Genomic DNA, 13,717 nt, shown 5'->3' with positions numbered 1-13,717 from the left:
CTCATCGGAGGATGAGCTTGGGATCTCACTGTCACTGGGAATGGCCACTGCTTTCATCAGGGGAGCTCTGATCTTCACTGTAAGCATCATTTCCTGGCTCCAATGTGGATCCCTTAGGTTGGTGGCACTGATCCTTTATCTCACGAGCATGGATTTTTCTGGCTGTCACCACTGACCTTCGGGTCTTCCAGGTGCAGCTCCTCAATACGGACAAGTGTGAGACATTGCCGTGGGCTGCAGGCCACTGGCTGGACTCGAGGAGGACATTGCCTTGGACTCTCAGCCTTTAGTTGGACTTGTGTGGGAAACTGCTGGGATTTAGGTCCTTAGTTGAATGTTTTAGGCTTCTAGTGTGCGGTTAATTTCTTGGACTCCTTGCATTTGACTCTTTGGGTAATTATCATAAAATAACCTTAGAAGTTACGTGTCCTGTACTTAATGTATTCCCTCACCCAATGCTGCTGACTACAACAATAATGAAATAGGAGTGTCAAGGAGGGAAATACAAAAGACTTAACTCATCTGGGTCATTTTCTATTTTTTTAAAGCTGTGTGGTAAGCCCACAAATGTTTAAGTTTATTATTTACTACATGTACATACATTATATCTACATGAATTCTGTCATACTCAGTTTTGTTTTGGTTGAGATAAGGTTTGGCTAGGTATCCCAGGCTGTCCTTGAATTCCCCATCCTCCTGTTTCAGTCTCTCAAAACCTGGGATTATAGGCACATACCACCATGCCTGACTTCATTTTGAAAATTTTAAGCATAAAATATTTTACAGTGAAAAGCTTGTTTTGACCTAAGAATACACTTAAATATTTACACTTCTGAATTTGTTTCTTATACTTCTCCTTTTTCACCTGTTTCCTTTCCATTAGCTACTATAATCTCTGAGTTCTGGAGAGCCCTTTTCATATTGACCTTCTTTTTCTGAAGGGCTCTTTTCTATTTCCTCTGATGATTTCATTTATACTTCCTTCCTGATTGCTAGTTCCTTTATCCAACTCTTGGTAAATTTATTTTTTTGCCTATTTGGATGACATCACCAATATTTCACAGTTACTTTCTCCTCTGTTTTTATTTTCCAGAATGCTTCCTGCTTCCAGGAATTACTGTTAGTAATAGTATGTGAATCGCTGTTAGGCTAGGATGCCTCTGGGTTTTCTGTTTTCTCCTCTTGGTGATATTTAATCAAGATGTGTTTCTAGATATGTTATGGACTACTTTGTAAGCCGCTGTGGCAAATTGGAATTATGCTCGGTTTTTAAGCGGTATCAACAGTGCGGTGAAATGGAAGTATTCCCCTGAGGAAAAGGTTTTGTTAGCAGTTTGTCTTTGGGAAGTTTCTGCTTCTATCTGCCCAAGTTCAATGCCTGGAGTGACCACCCATAGTCTACCATGGGCTACATAAGGTATGGTATAACCATTAATCAGGTAGTCGATTTGTCAAAATAGGAAGATGTTCATGCAAGTTAACATAATAAGTTATTACAGTATGTACATCTATATAACTTCTATGTTATATATGATCTTATTTAAAGCATTCTGCAATATATCTAAGAAAATACAGGTGTGGGTGAAAATGGAAGGATATACATCAACTGTATACAGATATTAACAGTGATTGTCTTGGGATGGTGGGATTTAGGATGATTTTGGAGACTAAGTTTATAAGATTTTCTCTACTTTCTAAGCATTGGAAGTGAGCACATGTGGCTTTTATAAAGATCAACAAATCAATCTTCATTTTTATTTTTTTGAAAGAAAGATTTTGGTGAGATTAAGAAATTTCTCCTCCAAAAATTTCATTTTTTTTCTTTTTCACAAAATGAAGTGCCCCTTTCCTACCCTTTAGTATTATGCACAACACACAGGCATGCCTTAAGGGGAAATAGTGCATATTCTGCATGCTGTCTTGATGCACAGACTGTCCTTCAAACTTACTGTAATGTATCACGCGGGATGTGCAGACCTTCCCAAAGGTATGCAGGTGGTGAAATGGGCAGATTTGGGCTGGAGGCGACACAGCTGCAGGGGTGGGGGTGGACAGACAGATGGACAGAGAATGGGCTGAGGAAAGGCAGGGCAGCCTCATGGGACTGCACAGTTCTATAGGAAAATGGGGGGTGTGTGTTTCCCCAGGACACCCAGCAGGATACTCAAGGTGAGAAAAAAAAGCTCCATAACTTTTCTTGGGACAGAAGTGTGCTCCACTCTCTCTCTTTGGAATGCTATGACACAGCCATGGGCAGTGGCAGTGGTGGCAACTATGGTGGTAGGATAACCAACGATCTGGATTTGCCTGGAACCAACCCTGTTTTAGTAGTACCCCTCATCCCAGGAAGACTGGGGTGGTTGGTCTTTCTGTAGATGGTGGACACATCAACAGTGACCTGGGAGGTACTAGAGTGGGGCGGCAAAAGATTATGGAGACAGCAGCAACTAAATGAAAGGTGGTACTTGCCATGGTGATGGTGGTACAGTCTGCTAAAGGCGGTGGGCTCCAGGTGAAGAGTCAGGCTGACAGCACCGGCAGGGAGGGCTTTCCAGTGTTCTCAAGGTAGGGTAGAGAATACGATGATAGCTACAAAGAGACAAGAAAAAACACAATTTTAAACTTATACTTTTAAGAAAAACTACAGCTTCAGGACACAAAAGTCACTCAAGCCCTTTTCCCATCCAAGAATCTCAAAAAAGAAAAAAAAAGAACAATTCTAAGGGTCTTAAGGACACAGTAGGTTTGTAAACTGAACTATGGGTCCATGCCTTTTACCTGTAAGGTGCTCTTCCTCTCATAAGCCTTCATCTTTAAGGAAGCAACAAAATTAGTGGGTGCGTATCTCGACTTCAAATAGTTGCATTCCAATACAGCCCACCAATGGGTAACCTGGAAGACAGTAGGAATACACATCCTAGATCACCCACCTGTGGATACCCCAAGACCACATGAATATAATCAGCCCTAAGTCTCAAGGGTGCCTCTATCTTGAGGGCCCATACCCTGTCCTGAGTGTGTATTTTAAGAGGTGGTGGGAGATAGAAGAAGAGAAGGGGAGGTAAAAAGAAGTAAGATGTGTTATGTATATGTACCAACACTCCTTGATGAGTGTACTCATTGTGTACTGCAAACTGTACTAACGGAAAGTAAAGAAACCTTAAAAAATCTCTGTCTAATAAACTTCTTTATGCCTTTTAATGATGATGCATGTGGAAAGTTCTTTTTCTGTGATGGAAGTCAGAGAACCTATAACCTACAATATGTGTGGAGTTGAGGTCTCCATCTCTTCTTGAGGAACCTCCTCAGACCCTGACCAGAGACCCTCCTACGGTTGTCACCAGGAAATCCAGAACACTGGAATGGGGAAGGGCTCAGCAGTGGTGGCTGGGATTCCAGGAGTTACATTTACGGAGGTGGTGCATCTCTTACCTTGGCTGTGGACCTACATCCCTTCAATGGCCCTTTCCCCAAACCTGGGGCTGGGAGGCAGTAGCTGGTTCTTTCCAGACTTAGCTAGTTTTATAGGGTTTCCTGTGGCTGGAGTCACCCTTAGCGCTTATAAAGTGTGATTAAAAAAATTTGTATGGCCCGGCGTGGTGGTGCACGCCTGTAATCCCAGCACTCAGGAGGCTGAGGCAGGAGGATCGCTGTGAGTTCGAGACCAGCCATAGTCTACATAGTGAACTGGGCTACATAGTGAGTTCCAGGTCAGTCTCAACTACATAGTGAGACCTTGTCTCAAAAAAAACAACAAAAAAAATTTGTATGAATGTATACATTTAAAAGAATTTTTACAGAGACATTGCCGTTATAATACCCTTCAGAATACTCCCCTTCACTTTGAACACATTTGTCACACTTTCACAGTTACTCTTGCCACTTTCTGAAGCAGTTCTGTGCATCTTTCGTGAGTGTCATTAGTGGCACTGTCCTGGGTGCCTTGATGTCCTGAATCAACTCAAAATCTTTACCTTTCCTGGTCATTTTGGCTTTGAGAAAGAGCCAGAAATTTCATGGTGCCAGATCTGGTGAATGAGATGGGTGAAGAGATCCTAATGTTTTTACAAGCCCGCCTTTCCTTTGGATGGCATGTGTGGCAGCATTCACTGGATTTTTTGATCACATTTCACAAAAAATAGTGACAAAAAAGGACATCCAGAGCTGCTTCAGAAAGTGGCAAGAAAGATGTGAGGAGTGAGGGAAATATTTCTGAGGGAGATTAATGGCAGTGAGCTTTTTGCTATAATATGTGTGTGTGTATATATATATATATATATATGTATAATTTTTCTTTTCCTTTCGGTACCATGGATCGAACTCAGGTCCCTGCACTCACAGGGCAAGTGGCAGAACCACTGAGCTAAAATCCCTGGCCCCTATATTTTAGAAATTTAAACACATGCCTTAGTTTTTATTATCTCTTTTATTTATACACAAAAGATCCTCAACACTTAAGTAAAATTCAAGTTCCTTTTTTGCCTTGTCACACAATGTAATGCAACTTAGAGAAGAAAACAGCTGAGTGGTTTTGGTGAGGAGGGAAGTCAGGCCTTAAGTACCACACATTAAGTATTAAAAACTAGGCTGGTGCACAGGAAGGAAGGAATCCAAGGCTCTTTATGCCGATCGAACAGGTTCAGTGATCAGGAAATAGTTTTTTTTTTTTTTTTTCCCCAATTGGATTTGAGAAGGTAAAATGCCAGGGTCATTCAAAGTACATGGTCCCAGCCCAGCCGCAGCTGCTCAGAAACGGTTATGTGGAAATACAACATTCAGTTTGGCGATTTCCTGGACAAGCGTTGCTCTAAGTGGGAGTATTTCCCTTTATGCCTCTTGTCACTCTGCCAACTGAGCAGAACGTTCTCCTAGATGGCAGTCCTTCCTCCACCCTGGAGGGAGAGCTGTGCTCCTTCTGAAGCCGTTTCAATCTCTGCCTCGCCCATTCTTCCATGGACTTCGTTGGTACACATTTTCTCCTTTTATTCTGGACACAGGGCATTTCAGAGCTGAGATCTAGTCTGGCTCAGTGTTTCTGCTTTCTCTAATTTCTCTGTATCTTCTTCCCCCATTACAGAAATTTTTTAAACCAATGAGGGCAGATTCTATAATCTCACCAACTCACCCCTCTCTCTGTTTTGGTACCGGGGATCAAACTCTGGTCCTTGCACTTATGAGGCAGGCAGCGGCACCCCTGAGCTAAATCCCTGGCCCTTACCCTTCTCTCTTCAGGTTCCTTTCTAAACCCTTCCTAGCCAGGTTCCCCACAGTTCAATCTCTCCTCAGCCTCTGTGTGGCTTGATCTCTTTCAAGGAGACACCGGCTGCTGTCCCTAGGTCCCTAATTCTTCTAGATCTATAATAGTGTAAAATAATTGCACATCTGCTTTAATTATGATTCAGTCTTGCTGGTCTTGTGGTCACAAGTTTCCATTATTTCAGAGGGGGAGAAAGCAAGTGCTGGCTTCAGGACCCTGTTGTCCTGCTTTCACTTCCTGGCTGCACAGTCTAGCTATAGCCGTCTGCAGATGCAAAGGGTGGCTAAAATGATCGGAAGCGGACCGTTTGAACCATCTGGCACGGTGTAGATAGCCCTCTTCGTGTTTGTGTTCTTGATTTTATCCTTTCCTCTTTTTTTGTTTCTATCCTTAGAAACACCGTTAAAAAAAAAAAAAAGAAGAAGAATAGAACCTTGACTTTGGTTTCACAATGTATGGAATGACTGTCATGTTTTGTATTATATATTTCTGACAGTTACAAAGCTTTTTAAAAAAATCTTTGGGTTATATGGCGGAGGTGTGTCAGAGAGGGCCAAAGGGAAGCCATGGGGGCACACACTGTAAGGAGGGCATATCCTTTCCTGGTGCGAGCCACACACTTCCCTGCCCTGCCTCACCCAGGGCTTCTGAACATGTGCTGCGGTTGAGTGCTGTCCCTGAAGCCTGCGGTTAGTGCAGCTGAGTCATGCTCCCAACTGTGATCTCCATGCGGGGTTCACTAGGGTACATGGGGAGCCTTGGGGGCTGGCATTTAGGGCACCTTTGTTTGTTGTGGGCTTCGGCTGCCCAAGACCCCTTCCAGCCTTGTGGTACTTTCCTTTGCACGGGTTTACTCTGTGATTGATTACTGCCAAGGACACTCGGAATCAGAAGCTCAGACTGTTTGCACAAAGTGTTGTTACAAGGCAGGCGCTTTGCCTGCAAGTAATCAACTTCAGGCGTCCAGATCTGTGTTCTCAGGGTTTCTGCCAATAGAAAAATGTATATAAAAACCTCTAAACCTAACAATGGGGACCTTAGGCAAGATAGGTCCTGTTCCAAATACCACTCGCAGTAGCCATAAAATCGGGGCCTATTTGGAAGATAATAGTTGCTGTTTAATAAATGAATAATTATAAGGTAGTAAAAAAGAAACAAATGTTCATTGTTAGGTAATTCCTTATGGATAATAACATAGAGTAATTTTAGAGTGCTTTTTTTTTTTTCAATTGACCTCAGGGTTTTACAAATATTAATGTATTAAATCTCACAACATATATAAGAGTTACAAAAACCATAAGGCCATTTCTCTATAAAGCCTTGCTGGCTAATTTTGTTTATATCTTCCAACTTGTTCATTTCTATCTTTATGCCTGAACTTGTTCCTACATGAAACTCACTAGGTCCAAGCAAAATTGTGGTGTAGGTGAAGTTTGAATTCCACATCCTCCTTGATTTCCCTTTCCTTTCCTTTCCTTTTTTCACCCCATGGAAAGTCTAATCTGGGATCCATTCTGTCTCTTGATCAGCTATTCAATAATTTACAATAATCAAATTGCTACCTGAGAAAATGCTTATGTATGACCTCTCCTGAAAATACATATCTTTTGGTCAACTGTGCCTTTGATATCATACTAAAATTGCAGAAAGTTACAAAATAACAGTACAAATAACTGCAGTTTACCTTTCCCTAGATTTTGCCCTGTTTAACACTGGCTTGTTGTCTTTACTGATACATGCAGGTGCATGTGTGTGTGTGTGTGTGTTCTTTCTGACCTGTTTGACTGTAAGGTGTAGACATTAGGTATTTCGTGGATCGTGCATTGACCTTTGTTGTCATGAAGCAATTGCTTTTGACATTTGACACAATTCAGAAAATGTTGATTCACATCACAAAGTCTCAGGACTAAACTTGTTTATGCCAGCCTATCTGAGAACAGGAGCTATCTCCAAATGGTAATCCTCACCAAGGGACCCTATCTCATCACATAAACTGATGGACATGTTTTTCTAGGAAATATTCAGTTTACTGTCCTGGAAGCCTGCACTTTTGCTGTTAAGAAAGGAGCAATAGTTAAGGATCTTCCTTCTCCTTCATTCCTGAGACTCAGCAAGCTGCTTTTCCAGGTGCCTCTTCTCCGGTGCTCTGATCACCACCTTTGGCAGCTCGCCTATCACACATTGCTTTCTAGGCCTGCACTGCTCTGGTGTCCCAAACTCATGCCAGTCCCCATTCTTTCTTTTGAAGGGCCTGGAACACCTTTTCCCCCTATATTATGTGGGAGTGATACATGGACCTCATAATTGGTTTAAATCAATGTGTCTCCCACAGAACAGGTCCTAGGCAGTCAGGAGGTGGTGCAACGCCTCAGGTGTATTCTAAGAATGTGAAGCAGTCAGCCCAGCCCTTCCTCTCTTCCTGCCCACTTCACTGCAAGCAGGATGATGTAGGAGTTGGGATGGGACTTCTGGGGCCACCTCTTGGTCCCAGTCTTGACCCCTTCTCTAACTAGTGATGTGGCTTTGAGAGGTTAATGAGTCTTTCTGTAACTCAGGGTCCTTGTACTTAAGAGTGAAGATAATAATATCTATACCCTGTATACCTTTGAGGGTTGTCACAAGGATTTGGCAGTTAATATTAGAAAATCCCTTGGTATAGAGTCTGGACAGAGTAGAAACAGTATAAATTTTTGTTAAAGTATATTTTGCGAGGATAGTTATGCAGGATGGGAAGGTTCAATTTAGGACTGTGCTTGTTTATCACAGTGTGATCTGAGAGCCACACTTGCAGTGGTGAAAGGCGGTCTTTCAGCTGCAGCACATGCCGATGAGGTTGACTAGAATATAAAACCCCAACACAGAGTGTGCTGTACTTTCTCCACACCTAAGGCAGCCCATGAAAGAGCCCCATGGGGCTCAAGAGCTATGGAAAGTCTGATAACTGGGGGATATTTTCTTCCCTAGGGAATCCAATGGCCATAGGCGATCAATGCGGCGCTCGATGCTGGTTGATCACTAATTCATTGCCTTTTCTTTTACAGCAAAGTTCTTGAAGTTTGCCAATCACATGACCACCCAGTCAATGACTACATTTCCTAGTTTCCTGTCTAGCCAGGCATGGCACCTAAATTCATGGAAGATGAGCAGAAATCAAAGGTGCCGTTTCCAAGTCTAGCCCTGGAGGGGAATGGGCTGGCGCTCCATGGGCTCCTTTGTCCCCATTCCCATGCAGCGATGACTACGTGAGCTGGAGCAGGTGCCTTGGACTCAGATGGAAGCCTCACATTCCAGATGACAGGCTTGTCCCTGTCCCTGCACCATCTAGGTTTGAGACATTTTGTGAGAGACAGAAACTTTGATCTTCTTTAAACTATTCTATTTTTTGTTGTTGTTCCTTTTATTATAGTGGCTTAGGTTATACCATTACAGAGAGTGCTAACTGTCTCCGTTTTATAAAAGAGAAATGGAAGCTTAGACAGATTAAGTGACCGAGGTAATGGTTTCTAAGAGGCTCTGGTGGTATTCAACCCAAAATACTCTGATCCCAGCACTGAGACTTTTAACCTTGTAAGATGCTATTTTGCCTCTTGAAGATCCATTGATTTGTTTTCTTTGTTAATGTGAAAAAAGGAGAAGAAAGAGAGATTCTTGTCCCACTCCTCCTAGATGACCTTCCCAGCTATGGCTACCTGCAAACTGGCACATTTTATTACTATTTACTTCCCCATATGTGTACAGTTACAAGCTATACTGAATGTGTTAGTTTGTCTGTTAGGGTTATTCAGGGGATTGTCAAGTGTACAAGAACCTGTGTCTAGTTTCTGCACCCAGAGTTCATTTCAGGGTCAAACACAGGCACAATGCTTAACAGCACATAAGGGAGGCATCAAACCCTCTGAAACATCAGAACTGGATATACTGTCAAGCCAGAGGCAAGACCTCATTCCTCAAACATGACCAGTTTACATGGACCTTGTAGGATGCCAGTCAAGAAGAAAGTTGGTGGGCCAGGGATTTAGCTCAGCAGTTCAGTGGCCTGCTTGCAAGCGCAAGGACCCGAGTTCAATTCCTGATACCCGCCCCTGAAGAAGAAAGTTGGTAAACATCGAGTCAAAGTCAAAATCCAACACAGAGGCTAAAGAACTTGGGCAAATTTAAAAACGGTTTCACCTTAGTTGTAAATGTTTGTTTGCCGTCCCTGTTCTACTTAAGGCACCATAATACCATCATTAATGAAGCTGGACTTTCAAGGAAAAACAGAAGAAATCTCTTCAGAGCTCTGTGGTAACAGGGTGGATCATGTGATGCTCATCCCTGGCACTGTACCCAGTAACCTGTCAATTTTTAACCATTCAACTGGCCATTATTTCCTCCAGGAAGGCTGCTGTGGCCTCCAAGTTCAGGCGAGGAGACCCTTAGAGGAGTTATGACAGCAGCTGTATGTCCCTCTCTCAGCACTCTTCATGCTGCTTTGCTACATGCCTGCTTCTGTCTCCATCACTGCTGTCTTCCAAGAGGGCTGGGCAGGCAGAGAGCTAGGACATGGCAGACAATCAGCAGGCTGGTAAATCCTGTGGGGCTGTGGTGATGCTGAACATGAGAGATGTTCTCCAGTCTGAAGAATCTAAGAAAATATGCAGCTTATAAATGTGGAGAATCTGACTACTCATCTATCTTTAAAACCCTTAGTGGCACTGCAAGTGTCAAGCTGGCTCCTGTGTTGCAGAGAACACTTGACAGTGTGTCACAAGAGCCTTAACATATATTAAATGATTTGAACCAAAATTGTTGCTAATGATGGATCTTAAAGAAGTAAGTATAACCACAGAGGAAGTCTATCACTGCACAGTTCTGTTAAGTAGAAAAAATTTGAATGTTCTCAGTAAGGAAATATAAGATTAAAGAAAGAGCCACTGGATTGCAAATTGTACAGCCATGGTATGGGGGGAGTCACATTTTTGGATGAATGTTTAATGAACTGGGAAAAGTTTTATCCTGTAGCATTAAGGGAAAAAAGAAATACATAAGATCATATAATCTATATGATCCATTATAAATTTCTTGCACCTCCCACACACATGTAAGAAAGAAAATATTGGTATGAAAGATATCTATGGATACATTTATCTGTATTTTCCAAGCCTCCATTAAAGTATGCATTACTTTTCAAATCAGAATAAAAGGAAGTTAGGATAAAAATACATTCCAGTTCTCATTTTTGTATTTCCTTTTTCTCAAAGCTTCAGCTTAGTAGCATGGTACATGAGGCTGTTGGGATAAAAACGCAATGATTTTTTTTCTCCTTAGGATTGTTCCAATTGTGGCTATAACCAGATATTAAGGGACTCTGGGCTGCTTCTTTCTGAGTAATTAATTATTCTTATTAAGGCAGGAATCTCACCTTCCTCTCTCACCTACCCCAGCTGGGTGGACACTGGATTGGATCACAGAGCTGTGTTGGCATCGACTCCCTTCCCTCAAAGCTGGTGGCTCCTCCTGAATTGTAACACATCTCTTTCTATGGCCTTCTTTCTTCTCTCCCTTCCCTGGTTACCCCTGCATTCACAAAGCCATACTGAAGAGAATTAAATGGGAATATGTAGAAGGTTTTCAGTCTATCAGAGAGTGGGTGGAATAAAAACACAAGTAATAATGATGTGAGCTACATCCATCATTCACCAAGAGATATAGTTCCTTCTCACCATCTCTTTCTTCCAGTGCTGATGAAAGAAAATTGATCTTGAAGATCTCTAGTTGAGTTCCCAACCAAACATTTTAGTTTGCTTTTAGATTTGGTGGTATTAAGATTGGTATCATTATGTTTTGTACTAGGATATTTTATTTCATTAGGTTCTGAACAATAAGACAACAGATTTTCTAAGTAACAATTTTACTCAATCCCAACAAAGTTTGTTTATATGAATAAAGTATTAAACTTGGGACCAAATTTGTTTATAGAACTAATCACTTGCAATTACCTCTAGGAGTTAAATAAATCAGGTTTCAAGCATTTTTAAACTAGGGCTGGTTTTTAGAGATGTTTTCACTTGAACTATAATTAAATTATAACCATAAAGCGAATGAGTAGACATTCTACCTATGTAGCTACTACAAGTTCCTAGTCATTCCTTGTAAATACACACTCTATTTTCAAATACAAGATACGACAAGATTAGAAACCAGTTTCATTTTTCCACTTTTATTTCTTTGGGAATAATTCCCTAAGAATTCAATCCAACAATAACAGAAGTGGAAGAGAGGAGGAGGAGGGGAAAAGGGGGAAAAAGGCGAAGAAGAAAAATTCAAACAATAAAATAGTACAAAGTTCACTGCAAAGAACAAAGTTTAACATATGACTTGAGCTTTCTTAAAAAATGTATTTATCCCAGCTGAGGGAGAAATGCCTTGTTTGATTCTTGCAGCCTTTGCTTATTCCACATGCCACAGGCTCTGGACATATGTACAAACAAGGCTAGAACCTTGGCTCTATCCCTTAAAAACTGCAAATTTGGGCAAGTTGTTTATATAACTTCCCTATACCTCAGTTTCCTCATCTGTAAATGGAAGATAATACTATTACCTAATTTAACCTGTTAGATAAGCAAATACATTCAAAATGCTTCAAACAGTCCCTGACACATAGTAAATGCTTAATAAATGCTAGATGTGGCAGCCCAGTCCTCATGAATTTTATAGTCTAGTGGCTATATGGACAGAGTCAGTAGCAAAAGACATCCAACAATTTACACAGGTCACAGCTTCTTTACAACTTTGCTAAGTATAGCACAGGAAAAATGTAGGGTGGTAAGAGCAATCGGAGGGCTGCTGTCTCTATGAACTGCAAAAGTTAAACTTTTACTATTGAGATTCTTGTACACTTTTATAAAATCAGGAACATCTGAAATTTCCATTATTGTCTATCCACCCATTATGTGTAGTTGCTCTGAAAACAAATCAAATGTAAAAGCTAAGAACCTTTAACTTGAAGATAATGGTACATTCATATACATCAAGGTGTTTATAGATTAAACCCTAGCACCTGAGTTGGAGAAAAACATTTGATCTGTTGCATTAAAATGACAAACTAGATTTTCAAATATAGAATGGAGTACTACTCAGCCACAAAAAAGGAGAAACTAGAGGTATTTGTAGCTAAGTGGATGTACATTGAGGCCATACTCTTAAGTGAAATTAATAAGTCACACATGTGTAAATACTGAATAGCTTCTCTGGTGTGAAAAACAAAATATAAATAAGGATCAAAATATATAATTGATATTGTGTAATAGGAAGAAAAGGTCTAAAAGAGTAGAGGAAGTGGGAGGGGTAGCGGAAAGGGAAAAAGGGAAAAGAACAAATATGTGAAAAGGAAAAATATGGAAACAATGTGTTTGTAAACAGGGAAGGGGAAGGGGTGAAGGGATGGCTGGGAAATGGGGAAAAATAAGAACCAAGATACATCATGTAAAGGTCCAAGATTCCAATGATGAATGTAACTGTACTGTATACTTAAAATGTACCAATAAACTTAATAAAGATAAAAAACAAATATCAAATATTTTATTTTTCAACATGGATTTTTAGAAACACAAGCTTTTTACAATTCTTACTCGTTTGGGAGAAAAACTGGGGGAAGCAAGCACATCCCTGCTCTAAAGAAGCGGATTTTGGCATATGGGATGGGAGTGGATGGCATTTCCCCAGTTGCGTGTCTCTCCATGTAAGATTTCTTTCTGATAAAAGTGAAAATCCATACCTACCTGTAGTAAGATAAAATTTCAGAGTGCTTTCATATTAAATAATTAGTATAAAAGCCCGGAAAGGGATAACCCATGATCTATAAAAAGAGAAATAAGAAAAGAAAGATGCAAGCAGCTATTCATCCTTTAGTAGCAAATGTTTGTAAGTTGGGTGAGGCACAATTTAATTTTGAACGGAGGGAAAAAGGAGATGTGTTATACACATGCATCAACTCCCTACGATGAATGTAATCATCATGTACTGGAAATATGTACTAATAGAAATTTAAAAATAAATTTAAAAGGGTATAAAATTAGAACAACTGAGAAAGTCAAGCTGAAGACAAAATGAAAGTAAGATAATGAAAATTGAGCGCATACATTTTGCATAGAGGACTTCACCAGGACTTTGGACGCTAAGGGCTGAGGGAGCCCAGGACCGGCGCCCACTTGTCGGGTCTCTTCACCCTCCTGCAACTCTCCTCATCCTAGGGGTCCACATCCCTCCCAGAGCCACCCCCCCGCTCCTCACCCTCCAATCCCATCCCGCTTATCTGTCCAGCGGCCAATGAGGAGGCAGATTTCCCGAGGGGGCCGGGCGGAGGGCGGTGCTGGTTGGCTGAAGTAGAAGTCGCCTGCTTGGGCCGCGGTGGCCTAGACGCGATCATCCGCGGAGGGAGGAGACGCGCGAGCCAAGGTCGCCTGCCACGCTCTGCAGAGC

The 13,717-nt window shown here is 41.4% G+C and overlaps 1 long non-coding RNA gene across 1 annotated transcript; it reads right to left on the bottom strand.

The window, feature by feature from the left end:
- Positions 1-2,470: 2,470 nt before the first annotated feature.
- On the bottom strand, positions 2,471-13,711 carry LOC109117668. The gene is made up of 3 exons (XR_002024973.1): positions 13,529-13,711; positions 2,779-2,892; positions 2,471-2,589 (listed from the first exon to the last, which is right to left on the bottom strand). It is a non-coding gene; the product is annotated as an uncharacterized LOC109117668 (long non-coding RNA).
- Positions 13,712-13,717: the final 6 nt, after the last annotated feature.

This window comes from Fukomys damarensis, unplaced genomic scaffold (genome assembly GCF_012274545.1).
Source record: "Fukomys damarensis isolate Sample0158 unplaced genomic scaffold, DMR_v1.0_HiC HiC_scaffold_27, whole genome shotgun sequence".
NCBI lineage: Eukaryota > Metazoa > Chordata > Mammalia > Rodentia > Bathyergidae > Fukomys > Fukomys damarensis.
The sequence above is the reverse complement of the archived record's forward strand: the minus strand, read 5'-3'. Positions and strand labels throughout refer to the sequence as shown.